Raw genomic sequence first — 20,185 nt, 5'->3', positions numbered from 1 at the left:
CCGTTGGGATTGCTCTAAATTCTTGTAGGTGTTTCAGTATTAAGAAGCAACCAAATTATAAGTATACCATGGCAAAACCACCATTTAGAGGTCACTCCTCTTCTATTTTACTGCTAATGGAATATCTTGATACAATCCTTGGGAGGAAATTAGTACAAATTGACGAGAATAATGCCGCTCCATTAAAACTACAAAAAATTTTATTCGCCACATCAAAGTAATCCGTCAACTTTATCACAAAATTACTCTTAGAACTGGATCATATTCTGAAAACATATCGATAAGCACATTGGAGTTGAGCGTCAACTCACAATTTTGTAGTTTCCTATCTCAAGAAGGGGCTTCAGATAAGGGACTATATTAACCTGATCTTATTGAATTCCGGCATGATAACACAATTGTACTCGAAGAGATCATAAAAGCAAAGTCGAGACTTACAATTGACAGGACTTACTGACAACTTTGCAGACACGTGAAAGCATTAAGCTCGGCTCTGCACCACGAAACTGGTTTGTATAGTGACATTTCACGATAAGTGATATCAGCATAAGATGATCAGCAAAAAAACTGCTATGATAGGCAACGTAACCTAAGTCCAGCGCGTTCGCCCAGTGCAAATAAGTTGGACTGAGTGAATGCTCTCACGTAAGACTCGGCTGCAAAAGTCGTAATTGCATGGGTGTCAATGTGTATGAATTAAAAGTTGCGTTTTAAATGTATTCGAATGCTCAGTTGGTGACTTCATCCCTGGACTTACCGCTGGGTGAGTTTCAAGCACTATCATTTTATGATCAGGTGTTAGGGCTTCGCTCCGTGGTATGGCAAGTTTAACAAGGCACCGGGTCGCGAGGTGGAATACCTCACGTTATTCGGGCATAGATGGTTAAATGGTAGATAAATACTTTCCCCTTTGTTAGAAGTACCTATAAGTTGTAAATCTTAATAGCTCTGACAAAACCATCGACTCATCCCGCTTGGGTATTTGCCTACCTACCGAACGCTATCAAGAGTTGCCCATGAAGTCCTCCTTGGTGCTTCACCGTTTGAAAGGACACATTCCATTTGAAGAAAGTAATTGGCTACACGAGCGATGAAGTGATTGTGGTAACCTTCAATCGAACCAAGAGAACCTATCTTTGGACGAATTAAACGGAACGTTTGAATTAAAGGAATTTCTCAAAATGCGAAAATACCTAAAAAATAGCATTTGCTTAACAATAAAACCCAGATATAACAGCAAATTTGTTACCACATCGCAGTCAATTGTTTTGTGAAAGCTTCAGAGAACAAGAAAATTGACCTAGATGTCAATAAGGATGGGATGAGCTGCGAGTTAGTAGACACATATTTAACCGTACCCAGTCGAAAATAAGTTGTTATTAGCCTGGACTTGCTTCCCCTAATCATGGGAAAAGGAAAGAAAATCAACGAGGGACTAGTCTCCATACCATTCCAGGGAAGATTCGAGTTAGGAAACTCTGAGAAACATGCAAAAGTACTACAAATGGATAACAAATTCAGGATGCATCCGAAAATGATCACGGAATAAATGGATATGGAAGCGGTGAAAACTATTGACCAAGTCAAATATTATAGACCATAACAAGCAGAGATCAGACCAAACAACCTAAATGATTTGACGCTAGTCAGCCCCAAAACTCAATACGACTTCTTTCGATGGCTACAATGGAAATATGTGATAACCTCTGGAATCGCGAATAAGAATGGACAGATTACAGTCGCCAAAGACGATCTGTAATATCCTACTAATGCTTGGACTTTAGTTAAAAGTTTGCTTAATAAGTGAGCTGCACATAGCTCTAATTTGGGAATTGTCTTCTTGTTTTTAAATGGATTCACTTTGTTTTTGCAGTCAGCACAATAATTTTGAATCAAACTTTGGTATATAGCACTGCTGCATAAGCCATTTCTGATCCATGTAGTTCTGTTGCATCAGTGCTCGTTTTTGCAGACCAGTGCGGCATATTAATTTTGACTAACTCAGGAAATACGCTTGCGTATTCTTGCCAATAATTAACCAGCCTAGGCTTCAGTTCCGTCCCACGTTAGCGGCAGTTTCCACAGTTTTGGGATATCAACATAAACTGTGAAGACATCCTTTTGGGAGTCCCATTGCAGACCACGGGTTTTTATTGACTCGTCCTTAAGTACTTGGATCTTTTCCGTTGAGTCGTCATCTGGAATCCCAGCAATGATCCTGTCATTATTTGATACCCATTTTCTTAAATGCATTCCCGAGTTCTGTTTGCCTGTTAGAACAATCGCATATCGAGTCGGCACCCGTGATGAGATCGTCCATGTAGACATCCAAATTAATTGTTATCATTAGTCGCTTGTTAATTTGGCAGTATTCATTTTCCAATTCTTGTAGACAGCGGACAACTAAAATTGTAGCCAGTTTAAGTTCTTTGATTGCCAATATTGGGTCGACTCACCAGAGTCTGATTTTTGGCATAACTAGTGCCTGCGTTGTGGTGACGTGTTGTGTTGTTTCTGTACATTTGTTCTTAGTTTAATTTTTGGCTCTGGGCGTTTGGGGGCGTTGGTGCATTGTACTGTGCCTATACACACAGCTTGAATTGGTAACCCAAAGAAAATTATTTAAACAATTTATCACTTCACTTTTACTCTTAACACAAAACATAGCCTCGTATGTTATACTCGAAGCACCAATGTAAATACACTTGATTGTCGTGTTATGTAATAATCTTTATTCGTTAGATCTAGAGTTATTATATCCTGACTCATGCGTACTTCACCCATTAAAAGTAGTTTATCAAGTGCTGAGTGTGTAAGGCTCAGCGTTGGTATATCTATTTTTAGATTCTAAACATCTAATTTGATGTATTCCTATTGCGCTTCCTGCTAGTCATTCAGTGCGTAGACGGCATGCTTAGATTTCTTGAATATGTTGTATGTTCATGCCTGAACATTGTTGGGGGTTCAGAAAATGTGACAGCTAGCAATTGCTGCCTCTGGTTTCTCCTTTTAATCATATACACAACTAATAAAACTATTGTAATTATTATTAGTCATAACGAAATGTGTTCATTTATAGTGTGAAAGACCAGATCCTCAATGCGTCCTGTTTGACGATATAAATATTTTATGTCTTGCTCTAATTTTTGTAGTTCCATTGAGTTATTTATCACAATGTGGTGAAGTGGCGTCAGAACCCAAGTGTTGTTGTGGTCGATAACTCTGAAGAACACTAAAAAGTACTTTGCATTTGTTGACGGTGTTATGATGCGGCGTTATGATGTTGATTGTAGCTATCCTGGCTGATCATCCAGTATATACAGTTCAATTATGCCTTTGTTTGGTGATAAGGTCATCTCCTCGTAGTTTCCGCATATAATATGGGCTGACTTCTTTTAAAATACTTTGAAGATCCACTGGGTTTTCCAGCTCCGCTTTTTAACACAGGTGTCCTCTTCGTACTTGATCATATTGCACGGCTGGTTGTTGTTTGGTTTTAATGGTCATATTTCACAGCTCTCATCATCTGCATCTTTCCACGGCCAACTTTTCTCGCATAAGTTCGTGTCCTCGTCTTCATGGCGACAATGACTTACTTCTGTTTCAGTCATTGAGTGATATGCATTGATCTTAGTGTTGAAGATTATTTTCGGAATCACCTTTCTTCCCTCCAGCATTAATAGCATAGGTACTGCTTCGAAGAGACTGACATGCTGATTGATGTATATTGGCATGTAGTTCTGTTGCATCAGTGCTCGTTTTTGCAGACCAGTGCGGCATATTAATTTTGACTAACTCAGGAAATACGCTTGCGTATTCTTGCCAATAATTAACCAGCCTAGGCTTCAGTTCCGTCCCACGTTAGCGGCAGTTTCCACAGTTTTGGGATATCAACATAAAATGTGAAGACATCCTTTTGGGAGTCCCATTGCAGACCACGGGTTTTTATTGGATCTTTTCCGTTGAGTCGTCATCTGGAATCCCAGCAATGATCCTGTCATTATTTGATACCCATTTTCTTAAATGCATTCCCGAGTTCTGTTTGCCTGTTAGAACAATCGCATATCGAGTCGGCACCCGTGATGAGATCGTCCATGTAGACATCCAAATTAATTGTTATCATTAGTCGCTTGTTAATTTGGCAGTATTCATTTTCCAATTCTTGTAGACAGCGGACAACTAAAATTGGTGCAGCTGATGTCCCATACGTTATTGTAGCCAGTTTAAGTTCTTTGATTGCCAATATTGGGTCGTCTCACCAGAGTCTGATTTTTGGCATAATTAGTGCCTGCGTTGTGGTGACGTGTTGTGTTGTTTCTGTACATTTGTTCTTAGTTTAATTTTTGGCTCTGGGCGTTTGGGGGCGTTGGTGCATTGTACTGTGCCTATACACACAGCTTGAATTGGTAACCCAAAGAAAATTATTTAAACAATTTATCACTTCACTTTTACTCTTAACACAAAACATAGCCTCGTATGTTATACTCGAAGCACCCATGTAAATACACTTGATTGTCATGTTATGTAATAATCTTTATTCGTTAGATCTAGAGTTATTATATCCTGACTCATGCGTACTTCACCCATTAAAAGTAGTTTATCAAGTGCTGAGTGTGTAAGGCTCAGCGTTGGTATATCTATTTTTAGATTCTAAACATGTAATTTGATGTATTCCTATTGCGCTTCCTGCTAGTCATTGAGTGCGTAGACGGCATGCTTAGATTTCTTGAATATGTTGTATGTTCATGCCTGAACATTGTTGGGGGTCCAGAAAATGTGACAGCTAGCAATTGCTGCCTCTGGTTTCTCCTTTTAATCATATACACAACTAATAAAACTATTGTAATTATTATTAGTCATAACGAAATGTGTTCATTTATAGTGTGAAAGACCAGATCCTCAATGCGTCCTGTTTGACGATATAAATATTTTATGTCTTGCTCTAATTTTTGTAGTTCCATTGAGTTATTTATCACAATGTGGTGAAGTGGCGTCAGAACCCAAGTGTTGTTGTGGTCGATAACTCTGAAGAACACTAAAAAGTACTTTGCATTTGTTGACGGTGTTATGATGCGGCGTTATGATGTTGATTGTAGCTATCCTGGCTGATCATCCAGTATATACAGTTCAATTATGCCTTTGTTTGGTGATAAGGTCATCTCCTCGTAGTTTCCGCATATAATATGGGCTGACTTCTTTTAAAATACTTTGAAGATCCACTGGGTTTTCCAGCTCCGCTTTTTAACACAGGTGTCCTCTTCGTACTTGATCATATTGCACGGCTGGTTGTTGTTTGGTTTTAATGGTCATATTTCACAGCTTCATCATCTGCATCTTTCCACGGCCAACTTTTCTCGCATAAGTTAGTGTCCTCGTCTTCATGGCGACAATGACTTACTTCTGTTTCAGTCATTGAGTGATATGCATTGATCTTAGTGTTGAAGATTATTTTCGGAATCACCTTTCTTCCCTCCAGCATTAATAGCATAGGTACTGCTTCGAAGAGACTGACATGCTGATTGATGTATATTGGCAACCTTGAGTCTATGATTAATATGTTGTCCTTGAATATCGCTTGTGGCTTCATCCGTCGCAAGGGTTATTACTGCTGACTGAAGGTCTTCGGTGTCATCAATCTATTTTTGCACTTGGGTGATCGACATGAAGTTCTCTTTTATTGTATTTGCCATATTGTTATTTTCCATTGTGACTTTTTCAAATTTTTTATTTACCTTTTCTGTGGTAGCTCGTACCAGGTTTGACGTTGCATTTATTATTGATGTTTGGTTGCCGTCATAATCATTTGCGCGTTTTTCGTTTTTCACAATTGTGATTTCCTCTATTTTATTTGTAGTGTCATTGTCGTAGAACATTATGGACCAATTGTTTCTAGCCATTTCGGCTTTACCGTTCGGCTCACTATTGTACAGTAGTCTTTGAATTCGCAAATTGTATCGGTCATACTTATACTTACTCATCCGCTAGACTTAAGACTTCGAAGTATGCTTGCATGTTGTAATAGAATAATAGCCAGCTTGATGAGACGACTCCCACCTTTCCAAGATTGTCCACTAGCATCGCTGAGTATTGATCCATATTTCGCATTTTTAGCTTGCTTGTACCTGTAGCAGGTATTATTGTGCTTGTACTTGCTACCTGCAATATCATTAGCAGGCTGAAAATTGACGCTTCTCCTGTCGGAGATTTGGCCGATGGTATTTTTATCCGTTCTTTGGGCGAGCTGGTTTTCTCACCCTTATCCTGAATTGGTAGGCATGAACTAGTTAACAAGTAACCCTCGCACGCTAGGCCCTTTAATATTAAGCTACCCTCGCACTCGCATTCCGCTGACAAATCAGTGCAATGCCCCCGCTGCTGAATAGGAACGTAAACATGATACTTGCGCAAACCGAAAGTTGAAGTGTTATCAGTTATGTTTAGCTTTTGTGCTGAGTCTTATGCTGAGTCGGCACTGCCTATGACTGGCTATGACTCTTGTCGTTTTTGCTTCTAGCTTTAGCTTTGTGAATACATATAACTGTGGTGGTGTTCAGTTGTGTAATAATCTTTATTCGGCTGAGCAAGAGTTCTTATACCCTGGCTAATGCGTATTTCGTCTCTTAACCTAAGTACATTATGTAATAAGTGGACCTCCAAGCGGGGAACATACTATGCTCTCCGCTATGTAGCTTCATATATATAGCTTGTATATACTTATATGCATATGGCGTAAACATTAGGCAAGTGGCATAGACCTTAGGCAAAGTGCGTACGCGGCATCTCCCGCGCTGCTGTGGTCTGACCATAAGTGGCTGATCATATTACATTTGTTTATCTTTGCGCTCGCCCTATGTTTATGCGTAGGGACAAATGTCACTATATGCGTATTTAGTATACACTATCATATGTTAGGCATATGACGCATCTATATGTAGAATACTCTACATTGCTTCGGGTATTATGAATACGCTATTAAATATACTACAGTATGTTCATGCCTGAACATTCTGCGGGGGGCCAGAAAATGCGACAGCTAGCAATTGCTGCCTCTGGTTTCTCTTCTAAATCCGTGGCCTGCGTCTCCGTCTGTATAGCAACCTAATTTTTCGATGCTTCCCAGAGCTCTTTGGGACGTCCAGGCACATCGTTGTTGTTGCGCTGATTACCTTGTTGGTTGATAATCCAGATATATTGCCAGAAACAATCCATCCAAGTTCGGTCTTTTGTCCCAGAGCTTGTTGATTTTCGTTACTTTTCCCAACATTATTAAGGGAAGTAAATCAACACCAATGACAACGTCAATTCGACTGGGCTCGTTAAAATGTGGGTCAGCTAGCTCGCAGCCCATCCAATCCTTATTGACATCTGAAGTTTTGGCATAATAAGTGCCTGCGTTGTGGAATTTGTTTGAATTTGCTTTTAAACCGGGGTTTGATTGTTAAGCAAACACTATTCTTAAGAATTTCTACATTTTGCGAAATTCCTTGAACTTCCACGTTCCGCAGTTTTAACTGTTGTACAGCTTCTTCAGATATTAGGGTTTTTTGCGAGCCTCCATCTATAAGGGCCCTTAGCTGCTCGTATTTTCCAGACTTATTTTTAATCTGGATGAGCGCTGTCGCCAGCAACGTATCTTGTCCTTTATTTTCATTTTATTTGCTCCCTCGTGAAGCAAATTGTTGTGTGCTTTGGTGCATTGATTGCAATTCCAATTCTTTATGAAATTTTTAACGCTATGGCTGTTAGATATTGGTAGCAAAGCGAGTTTTTGAACACAAACTCCTTGCGTTTGTTAACCGGCTCACCTCTAAATCTCTGACACCTGGTTTTCTCATGTTCAGTCAATTGGCAAAAACGGCATCTCGTGTAGCCCGCTGTCTTTGCTTCCACTGACGTATGGGCTGCGCTCATTTGCACTGAGTCTATTGAGTTATATAATTGCCCAATAAACTTCAGCACATCGTCTAAGGACTGTATTTCTTTAGCCTTCTTTAGAGAATCGTCGCAACAGAATTTGAGCGAATAGAACGTCAGCTTCTTTACCAAATTGACCCTTTTCTGTTGCTGTGTCCAAGAACTTGCGGATACTGCCTTCATCATTGTTCTTCAGCAGGTCCATGTCCACTAGCTGGTTGACGGCGCTAGCAAATATTTTGCGCTTATTTTCGTAGCGCTTGCATATTAGTTCCCAAGCCGAGTTGTAGTTAGCAGATGAGCCAATTAATAAATGGCCTACGACCATTTTGGCTTCTCCCTTAAGGCAAGACTTCAGGTAATTCAGCTTCCTTGTGTCGCTGATATCTCTCCTGTTGTGAATCACCGCAGAGAATAACTCGAAGAACGTCGGCCACTCTTTGGGACTTCCATTGAAGTGAGGAAGATCCACTTTCGGTAGCTCTGGAACGTCTTGTGTATTTTGCAAGCCAGCTACTCTTCTGTTTAGTTTTTTTGTGAGTATGCTGACATTGCATTCCAGCTCATCTATCTCATCGATGTCGAAGGCAAATTTTTCGTATTTTGCCTCTAAATCAGACGTTTCTGTGATTCATGTCTATGCGAGATAAATAGCTATCACTTACATTTTCACAAAAACAAGTGCCAGTTTTATATAATAGTGCATATGAGCTGGTTTGATGCTGTTAGGAATATACAAACCGAGTGCGAAAGTGAAGGTAAAACAGAGTGGGATTTAGACACTGATAATAGTCGAGTGCAAAGTGAAAATATAATGGACCCGAATCAGGTGCAGGCTTTGATACAAAGCACTGTTAGCCAAGCATTGGCACTGCAAGAGGCGAGGTTTCATACTCAGTTAAATGAAGTAAGGGAACAAGTCAACAGATAAAGGATCGAGGCACCTCAGGTTGAGGTATACAAAAGAATCACTGTCAACCCATAAATAAGATGCGACATTCCGTTAGATATTATCAAATCAATTGCCTGGAGGCAATCAGCTGTAGACGCATATGAACTCTTCAAGCCGTTTAACGGCAGTAGCACTCATTACCAAGCCGTGACTATAATTAGAAATAAAATTAGAGGTCCAGCTAGAGCACTCTTAGTATCCCATAACACAGTGCTAAATTTTGATGCTATCGTAGGGAGGCTAGACTGCACTTACTCGGACAAGACATCGCTTCGTATACTGAGACAATCGTTAGATATGTGTAGGCAGGGTAACTTAAGCCTCATGGAATACTACGACGAGGTCGAACGAAAACTGACTCTTGTAACCAACAAAGTGGTTATGACCCACGAGGCAAACCAAGCTACCATAATCACTGAAGAGGTTAAATCCGACGCACTACATGCATTCATATCAGGTCTTAAAAAATCGTTGCGATCCGTTGTGTTCCCAGCACAACCCAGGGACTTGCCATCCGCCTTGGCGTTGGCCAGGGAGGTGGAGGCAAGCATTGAACGAAGTATTTTAATGAATCAATAGATAACAGTAACTCATTAAATTTTTTAGGGAACGCTCCCAGCTGCCGTATATCAAACGACTGCTGGCTGGGAGAGTATTGAAAATTTTGATAGATACCGGGGCGGCGAAAAATTACATAAGGCCCGTAATGGAGCTCCCAAATGTAACGCCCGTCGAAACCCCTTTCACAGTGAGCTCAGTGCATGGCTCCAGTAAAACCAAAGACAAGTGCCTTATGAAAATTTTCGGGCAGGTGTCCCCTTTTTATGTGTTAGACACACTTAGCTTATTTGATGCCTTCATAGGCTTCGATCTGCTAACGCAGGCGGAGGCGGCGCTAAATTTGCAAAATAATACGATCAGTTATAAAAATAAAACTGAGACACTTCAAAACCACATTTGTGACAATGTAAACTTTACAAACGTCAACGACATAATCGTACCCCTCTCCATTAAAAAGGAGTTCAAGGATATGATATTAAAAAGAACAAAGGCATTATCAACCTCTAACCAGGCGCTGCCATTTAATACCTCAATTGTGGCTACCATCCGTACCATAGATAACGAACCAACATATTCAAAACTGTACCCATACCCTATGGGAGTTGCTCAAGATCCCCGAATAACAGCCCTGTATGGGTTGTTGACAAAAAAGGGGCAGACGCCAATGGGAACAAGAAAAAGAGACTGGTGATCGACTTTAGAAAGCTAAACGAGCGAACTATTGCCGACAGATATCCCATGCCGAGTATTCCGATGATTCTACCGAATCTAGGTAAGGCAAAATTTTTCACTACCCTAGACTTAAGGTCAGGGTACCACCAGATCTACTTAGCGAAGCAAGACCGCGAAAAAACCTCATTTTCAATAAATGGTGGCAAGTATGAATTCTGCCGATTGCTTTACGGCTTAAAAAATGCAGGAAGCATCTTTCAAAGAGCCATTGACTATGTTTTGAGGGAACAAATAGGGAAAATATGTTATGTATATGTAGACGATGTAATAATATTTTCCGAAAAGGAAGCCGATCATGTTCGCCATATAGACACGGTATTAAAATGCCTGTGTGAAGCCAACATGAGAGTAGCTCAGGAAAAAACGAAATTCTTCAAAGAGAGCGTAGAATTTTTAGGATTTATAGTTGCTAGAGGCGGTGCCAACTAACCCCTAGAAGGTCAAAGCTATACAAGAGTACCCCGAGCCAAAAAATTTGTTTAGTCTCCGGTTATTTCTCGGCCTCGCTAGTTACTAAGAGGGTTTATCAGGAATTTCGCATCAATAGCAAGGCCCTTAACTAACATTCTTAAAGGAGAAAACAGCACACAGATCCAAAAAAGTCGAAATTGAATTCAACCAAACCCAACGCAATACATTTGAAAATCTGCGAAACATTTTGGCATCAGAAGATGTCATGCTCATGTAGCCAGATTTCAAACAGCCTTTTGACCTGACCACTGATGCCTCAATGGATGGCATCGGCGCGGTTCTATCCCAAGGGGGTAGAACGATTACCATGATTTCACGAGCTTTAAAACAAAGCGAGACACACTATGCCACTAACGAAAGAGAGCTATTGGCCATCGTATGGGCATTAGGCAAGTTACAAAACTATCTATATGGCACAAGGGAGATTAACATCTTCACTGATCACCAACCCCTTACCTTCTCTGTCTCGGACAGAAATACTAACGCTAAGATCAAAAGATGGAAATCCTTTATTGACGAACAGAATGCGAAAGTGCTCTACAAACCAGGGAAGGAAAATCTAGTTGCGGATGCCCTATCAAGACAAAACGTGAATGCCTTAGAAAATGAACCCCAATCTAACGCTGCCACTGTTCATAGTGAACTTTCACTGACCTACACGGTCGAGACAACCGAAAAACCACTTAACTGCTTTAAAAACCAAATTGTTTTAGAAGAAGCACGGTTCGAATGGAAACAAGACCTTATACTTTTTGGTAAAAAGATCCGTCACATTATTCACTTTACAGATAAGAATAGTCTTTTCAAAACACTGAAACCACTCATTGTCGCAGACGCTGTAAATGCAATACATTGTGATTTGCTGACTTTAGCCTGTGTTCAACACGACTTGGTATAAAATTACCCGGCTACAAAATTCGGGCACTGTAAGAACATGGTGGAAGACATTACTAACAAAAATGACCAGTTAGAAATAATCGCAGTCGAAAACAACAGAGCCCACAGGGCAGCACAAGAAAATGTAAAACAAATTCTCCGTGAATATTACTTTCCGAATATGTCTAAAATGGCAAATGAGGCCGTCATAAGCTGCAAAGCATGCACCAGAACAAAGTATGACAGGCACCCACAAAAACAGGAAATGGGGGTGACCCAATACCGTCATATACTGGCGAAATGCTACATATAGACATATACTCCACAGACAAGAAACTTTTCCTTACCTGTGTCGACAAATTTTCAAAATTTGCCGTGGTACAACCACTGTCGTCCCGCACAATAGTGGACATAAAAATACCCATTATCCAACTGATACATTTTTTCCCAGAAGTGAAAACAATATATTGTGACAACGAAGCTTCCTTTAATTCGGAAACTATCACATCACTTCGTGAAAATGGCTATAACATAGATGTTGTCAATGCACCCCCACTTCACAGCAGCTCGAATGGGCAAGTGGAACGTTTCCACAGCACTCTAGGTGACATTGCGAGGGCTTTTAGAATGGACAAGATGTCCTCCGACACGACAGAACTTATTATGAGGGCAACGGTAGCATACAACCGATCCAATCATTCAGTCACAAACCAAAAGCCTATAGAGGTTATATATGCAGCACCTAGCGAAATTAGGCAAGCCATCAAAGACCAAATCCTCACTCCTCTTCTATTTTACTGCTAATGGAATATCTTGATACAATCCTTGGGAGGAAATTAGTACAAATTGACGAGAATAATGCCGCTCCATTAAAACTACAAAAAATTTTATTCGCCACATCAAAGTAATCCGTCAACTTTATCACAAAATTACTCTTAGAACTGGATCATATTCTGAAAACATATCGATAAACACATTGGAGTTGAGCGTCAACTCACAATTTTGTAGTTTCCTATCTCAAGAAGGGGCTTCAGATAAGGGACTATATTAACCTGATCTTATTGAATTCCGGCATGATAACACAATTGTACTCGAAGAGATCATAAAAGCCAAGTCGAGACTTACAATAGACAGGACTTACTGACAACTTTGCAGACACGTGAAAGCATTAAGCTCGGCTCTGCACCACGAAACTGGTTTGTATAGTGACATTTCACGATAAGTGATATCAGCTTAAGATGATCAGCAAAAAAAACTGCTATGATAGGCAACGTAACCTAAGTCCAGCGCGTTCGCCCAGTGCAAATAAGTTGGACTGAGTGAATGCTCTCACGTAAGACTCGGCTGCAAAAGTCGTAATTGCAGGGGTGTCAATGTGTATGAATTAAAAGTTGCGTTTTAAATGTATTCGAATGCTCAGTTGGTGACTTCATCCCTGGACTTACCGCTGGGTGAGTTTCAAGCACTATCATTTTATGATCAGGTGTTAGGGCTTCGCTCCGTGGTATGGCAAGTTTAACAAGGCACCGGGTTGCGAGGTGGAATACCTCACTTTATTCGGGCATAGATGGTTAAATGGTAGATAAATACTTTCCCCTTTGTTAGAAGTACCTATAAGTTGTAAATCTTAATAGCTCTGACAAAACCATCGACTCATCCCGCTTGGGTATTTGCCTACCTACCGAACGCTATCAAGAGTTGCCCATGAAGTCCTCCTTGGTGCTTCACCGTTTGAAAGGACACATTCCATTTGAAGAAAGTAATTGGCTACACGAGCGATGAAGTGATTGTGGTAACCCTCAATCGAACCAAGAGAACCTATCTTTGGACGAATTAAACGGAACGTTCGAATTAAAGGAATTTCTCAAAATGCGAAAATACCTAAAAAATAGCATTTGCTTAACAATAAAACCCAGATATAACAGAAAATTTGTTACCACATCGCAGTCAATTGTTTTGTGAAAACTTCAGAGAACAAGAAAATTGACCTAGATGTCAATAAGGATTGGATGAGCTGCGAGTTAGTAGACACATATTTAACCGTACCCAGTCGAAAATAAGTTGTTATTGGCCTGGACTTGCTTCCCCTAATCATGGGAAAAGGAAAGAAAATCAACGAAGGACTGGGACAAAACACTAAACGTAGATGTATTGTCTCCGTCAATATAGATAATCAGCGCGTCAACAACAATGGGCCTGGATGACCTCTGGGAGTTTGAAAGTAACAACAGCGAATCAGAAGACACCAATGACTGTGAAAAGGTGTTCCGAAAAACAGCCACAAGGATGAAAAAGACCGGCTAGTAGTCTCCATACCATTCCAGGGAAGATTCGAGTTAGGAAACTCTCAGAAACATGCAAAAGTACTCCAAATGGATAACAAATTCAAGATGCATCCGAAAATGATCACGGAATAAATGGATATGGAAGCGGTGAAAACTATTGACCAAGTCAAATATTATAGACCACAACAAGCAGAGATCAGACCAAACAACCTAAATGATTTGACGCTAGTCAGCCCCGAAACTCAATACGACTTCTTTCGATGGCTACAATGGAAATATGTGATAACCTCTGGAATCCAGAATAAGAATGGACAGATTACAGTAATAATAATATAATATATATATATATATGTAATATTCTACTAATGCTTGGACTTTAGTTAAAAGTTTGGTTAATAAGTGAGCTGCACATAGCTCTAATTTGGGAATTGTCTTCTTGTTATTAAATGGATTCACTTTGTTTTTGCAGTCAGCACAATAATTTTGAATCAAACTTTGGTATATAGCACTGCTGCATAAGCCATTTCTGATCCATGTAGTTCTGTTGCATCAGTGCTCGTTTTTGCAGACCAGTGCGGCATATTAATTTTGACTAACTCAGGAAATGCGCTTGCGTATTCTTGCCAATAATTAACCAGCCTAAGCTTCAGTTCCGTCCCACGTTAGCGGCAGTTTCCACAGTTTTGGGATATCAACATAAAATGTGAAGACATCCTTTTGGGAGTCCCATTGCAGACCACGGGTTTTTATTGACTCGTCCTTAAGTACTTGGATCTTTGATCCTGTCATTATTTGATACCCATTTTCTTAAATGCATTCCAGCGTTTTACATGATACCCCCGAGTTCTGTTTGCCTATTAGTACAATCGCATATCGAGTCGCCACCCGTGATGATATCGTCCATTTAGACATCCAAATTAATTGTTATCATTAGTCGCTTGTTAATTTGGCAGTATTCATTTTCCAATTCTTGTAGACAGCGGACAACTAAAATTGGTGCAGCTGATGTCCCATACGTTATTGTAGCCAGTTTAAGTTCTTTGATTGCCAATATTGGGTCGTCTCACCAGAGTCTGATTTTTGGCATAACTAGTGCCTGCGTTGTGGTGACGTGTTGTGTTGTTTCTGTACATTTGTTCTTAGTTTAATTTTTGGCTCTGGGCGTTTGGGGGCGTTGGTGCATTGTACTGTGCCTATACTCAAAGCTTGAATTGGTAACCCAAAAAAAAATTATTTAAACAATTTATCACTGCACTTTTACTCTTAACACAAAACATAGCCTCGTATGTTATACTCGAAGCACCAATGTAAATACACTTGATTGTCGTGTTATGTAATAATCTTTATTCGTTAGATCTAGAGTTATTATATCCTGACTCATGCGTACTTCACCCATTAAAAGTAGTTTATCAAGTGCTGAGTGTGTAAGGCTCAGCGTTGGTATGTCTATTTTTAGATTCTAAACATGTAATTTGATGTATTCCTATTGCGCTTCCTGCTAGTCATTGAGTGCGTAGACGGCATGCTTAGAATTCTTGAATATGTTGTATGTTCATACCTGAACATTGTTGGGGGTCCAGAAAATGTGACAGCTAGCAATTGCTGCCTCTGGTTTCTCCTTTTAATCATATACACAACTAATAAAACTATTGTAATTATTATTAGTCATAACGAAATGTGTTCATTTATAGTGTGAAAGACCAGATCCTCAATGCGTCCTGTTTGACGATATAAATATTTTATGTCTTGCTCTAATTTTTGTAGTTCCATTGAGTTATTTACCACAATGTGGTGAAGTGGCGTCAGAACCCAAGTGTTGTTGTGGTCGATAACTCTGAAGAACACTAAAAAGTACTTTGCATTTGTTGACGGTGTTATGATGCGGCGTTATGATGTTGATTGTAGCTATTCTGGCTGATCATCCAGTATATACAGTTCAATTATGCCTTTGTTTGGTGATAAGGTCATCTCCTCTTAGTTTCTGCATATAATATGGGCTGACTTCTTTTAAAATACTTTGAAGATCCACTGGGTTTTCCAGCTCCGCTTTTTAACACAGGTGTCCTCTTCGTACTTGATCATATTGCACGGCTGGTTGTTGTTTGGTTTTAATGGTCATATTTCACAGCTTCATCATCTGCATCTTTCCACGGCCAACTTTTCTCGCATAAGTTAGTGTCCTCGTCTTCATGGCGACAATGACTTACTTCTGTTTCAGTCATTGAGTGATATGCATTGATCTTAGTGTTGAAGAATATTTTCGGAATCACCTTTCTTCCCTCCAGCATTAATAGCATAGGTACTGCTTCGAAGAGACTGACATGCTGATTGATGTATATTGGCAACCTTGAGTCTATGATTAATATGTTGTCCTTGAATATCGCTTGTGGCTTCATCCGTCGCAAGGGTTATTAGTGCTGACTGAAGGTCTTCGGTGTCATCAATCTATTTTTGCACTTGGGTGATCAACATGAAGTTCTCTTTTATTGTATTTGCCATATTGTTATTTTCCATTGTGACTTTTTCAAATTTTTTATTTACCTTTTCTGTGGTAGCTCGTACCAGGTTTGACGTTGCATTTATTATTGATGTTTGGTTGCCGTCATAATCATTTGCGCGTTTTTCGTTTTTCACAATTGTGATTTCCTCTATTTTATTTGTAGTGTCATTGTCGTAGAACATTATGGACCAATTGTTTCTAGCCATTGTTCGGGTGATGATTTTATTTTTCTCCATTATGGTTTTAATTTTCGGCTTTACCGTTCGGCTCACTGTTGTACAGTAGTCTTTGAATTCGCAAATTGTATCGGTCATACTTATGAGTTCATCCGCTTGACTTAAGACTTCGAAGTATGCTTGCATGTTGTAATAGAATAATAGCTGCCAGCTTGATGAGACGACTCCCACCTTTCCAAGATTGTCCACTAGCATCACTGAGTATTGATCCATATTTCGTATATATGTAGCTTGTATATATTTTAGCTTGCTTGTACCTGTAGCAGGTATTATTGTGCTTGTACTTGCTACCTGCAATATCATTAGCAGGCTGAAAATCGACGCTTCTCCTGTCGGAGATTTGGCCGATGGTATTTTTATCCGTTCTTTGGACGATCTGGTTTTCTCACCCTTATCCTGAATTGGTAGGCATGAACTAGTTAACAAGTAACTCTCGCACGCTAGGCCCTTTAATATTAAGCTACCCTCGCACTCGCATTCCGCTGACAAATCAATGCAATGCCCATGCTGCTGAATAGGAATGGTAAACATGATACTTGCGCAAACCGCAAGTTGAAGTGTTATCAGTTATGTTGAGCTTTTGTGCTGAGTCTTATGCTGAGTCGGCACTGCCGGCTATGACTTACCGTTTTTGCTTCTAGCTTTAGCTTTGACTTTGAGTTTAAGTTTTAGTTTTACGTTGACACTCATTGGAATAAATCGTATTTGCTCCGGCACAAGCCGTTAAGACAATTGCATTTATCTTTTTATAAGACCACTGTACCCAAAGGCCAGTAGGTCAAGGGAGGAAGTCAACTCCCCAACATAATCTTCATAACCGAAGTTTATCATATCAACACCATTACATAATTGGCGCCCAACAAAATATAGGACTTACGCCCTCATACACAACCAATTTAGAATTTTGTGACCCATAACGTGTAAGTTCACGTTTTTGTTTTTTTTTTAATCGTTCATAGAACACATAAACAAAGAAAACTGCTGACTGCGGCAGATATTATTAAAAGTTTAAATAAAAAGTAACTTAATATTTACAAAATCATATTCCGTTTCTGTGCTTCATGTCTATGCGAGATAAATAGCTATCACTTACATTTTCACAAAAACAAGTGCCAGTTTTATATAATAGTGCATATGAGCTGGTTTGATGCTGTTAGGAATATACAAACCGAGTGCGAAAGTGAAGGTGAAACAGAGTGGGATTTAGACACTGATAATAGTCGAGTGCAAAGTGAAAATATAATGGACCCGAATCAGGTGCAGGCTTTGATACAAAGCGCTGTTAGCCAAGCATTGGCACAGCAAGAGGCGAGGTTTCATACTCAGTTAAATGAAGTAAGGGAACAAGTCAACAGATTAAGAGTCGAGGCACCTCAGGTTGAGGTATACCAAAGAATCACTGTCAACCCATAAATAAGATGCGACATTCCGTTAGATATTATCAAATCAATTGCCTGGAGGCAATCAGCTGTAGACGTATTAGTATCCCATAACACAGTGCTAAATTTTGATGCAATCGTAGGGAGGCTAGACATCGCTTCGTATACTGAGACAATCGTTAGATATGTGTAGGCAGGGTAACTTAAGCCTCATGGAATACTACGACGAGGTCGAACGAAAACTGACTCTTGTAACCAACAAAGTGGTTATGACCAACGAGGCAAACCAAGCTACCATAATCACTGAAGAGGTTAAATCCGACGCACTACATGCATTCATATCAGGTCTTAAAAAATCGTTGCGATCCGTTGTGTTCCCAGCACAACCCAGGGACTTGCCATCCGCCTTGGCGTTGGCCAGGGAGGCGGAGGCAAGCATTGAACGAAGTATTTTCTCGGCCTCTTATGCCAAGGCTTCAGAAGAAAGGGCTTAAACAAGTGAGACTAATAAAAACCGTCACACAAGACAAAATAACAATAACAGGGATGAACGGGGCCACGCAAAAGAACCCACATTTTTTTTAAAAAGCAAAACTCCAACAACGAAAGGCTGGACAAGAATAAAAAAGATAATCAAGGTCAAGCCCCGGAGCCAATGGAGGTTGATCCCTCCATATTCAGACATAGACAGCCCACTGCTTATGCAAGACCCCAAACAAATAACGAGCAGACCTCAAAAAGATCTAATACTTTCGAGCGGGCCACAGGCTAAAGGCGTCAACGCTTGAATAATGTCGTTCAAGAAGCCGCTAACGAACAGGAACAAAATTATAACAATGCAGCAACAGCCATTGTAGCTGACATAGACGATGAAAATGAATCAATAGATAACAGTAACTCATTAAATTTTTTAGGGAACGCTCCCAGCTGCCGTATATCAAACGACTGCTGGCTGGGAGAGTATTGAAAGTTTTGATAGATACCGGGGCGGCGAAAAATTACATAAGGCCCGTAAAGGAGCTCCCAAATGTAACGCCCGTCGAAACCTCTTTCACAGTGAGCTCAGTGCATGGCTCCAGTAAAACCAAAGACAAGTGCCTTATGAAAATTTTCGGGCAGGTGTCCCCTTTTTTTGTGTTAGACACACTTAGCTCATTTGACGCCAACATAGGCTTCGATCTGCTAGCGCAGGCGGAGGTGGCGCTAAATTTGCAAAATAATACGATCAGTTACAAAAATAAAACTGAGACACTTCAAAACCACATTTGTGACAATGTAAACTTTACAAACGTCAACGACATAATCGTACCCCTCTCCATTAAAAAGGAGTTCAAGGATATGATATTAAAAAGAACAAAGGCATTATCAACCTCTAACCAGGCGCTGCCATTTAATACCTCAATTGTGGCTACCATCCGTACCATAGATAACGAACCAACATATTCAAAACTGTACCCATACCCTATGGGAGTTGCTCAAGATCCCCGAATAACAGCCCTGTATGGGTTGTTGACAAAAAAGGGGCAGACGCCAATGGGAACAAGAAAAAGAGACTGGTGATCGACTTTAGAAAGCTAAACGAGCGAACTATTGCCGACAGATATCCCATGCCGAGTATTCCGATGATTCTACCGAATCTAGGTAAGGCAAAATTTTTCACTACCCTAGACTTAAGGTCAGGATAAAACCAGATCTACTTAGCGGAGCAAGACCGCGAAAAAACCTCATTTTCAATAAATGGTGGCAAGTACAAATTCTGCCGATTGCCCTACGGCTTAAAAAATGCAGGAAGCATCTTTCAAAGAGCCATTGACTATGTTTTGAGGGAGCAAATAGGGAAAATATGTTATGTATATGTAGACGATGTAATAATATTTTCCGAAAAGGAAGCCGATCATGTTCGCCATATAGACACGGTATTAAAATGCGTGTGTGATGCCAACATGAGAGTAGCTCAGGAAAAAACGAAATTCTTCAAAGAGAGCGTAGAATTTTTAGGATTTATAGTTGCTAGAGGCGGTGCCAACTAACCCCTAGAAGGTCAAAGCTATACAAGAGTACCCCGAGCCAAAAAATTTGTTTAGTCTCCGGTCATTTCTCGGCCTCGCTAGTTACTAAGAGGGTTTATCAGGAATTTCGCATCAATAGCAAGGCCCTTAACTAACATTCTTAAAGGAGAAAACAGCACACAGATCCAAAAAAGTCGAAATTGAATTCAACCAAACCCAACGCAATACATTTGAAAATCTGCGAAACATTTTAGCATCAGAAGATGTCAT

This window comes from Drosophila hydei, unplaced genomic scaffold (assembly GCF_003285905.1).
Source record: "Drosophila hydei strain 15085-1641.00,03,60 unplaced genomic scaffold, DhydRS2 tig00000271-arrow-arrow-pilon, whole genome shotgun sequence".
Taxonomy (NCBI): domain Eukaryota; kingdom Metazoa; phylum Arthropoda; class Insecta; order Diptera; family Drosophilidae; genus Drosophila; species Drosophila hydei.
The sequence above is the reverse complement of the archived record's forward strand: the minus strand, read 5'-3'. Positions refer to the sequence as shown.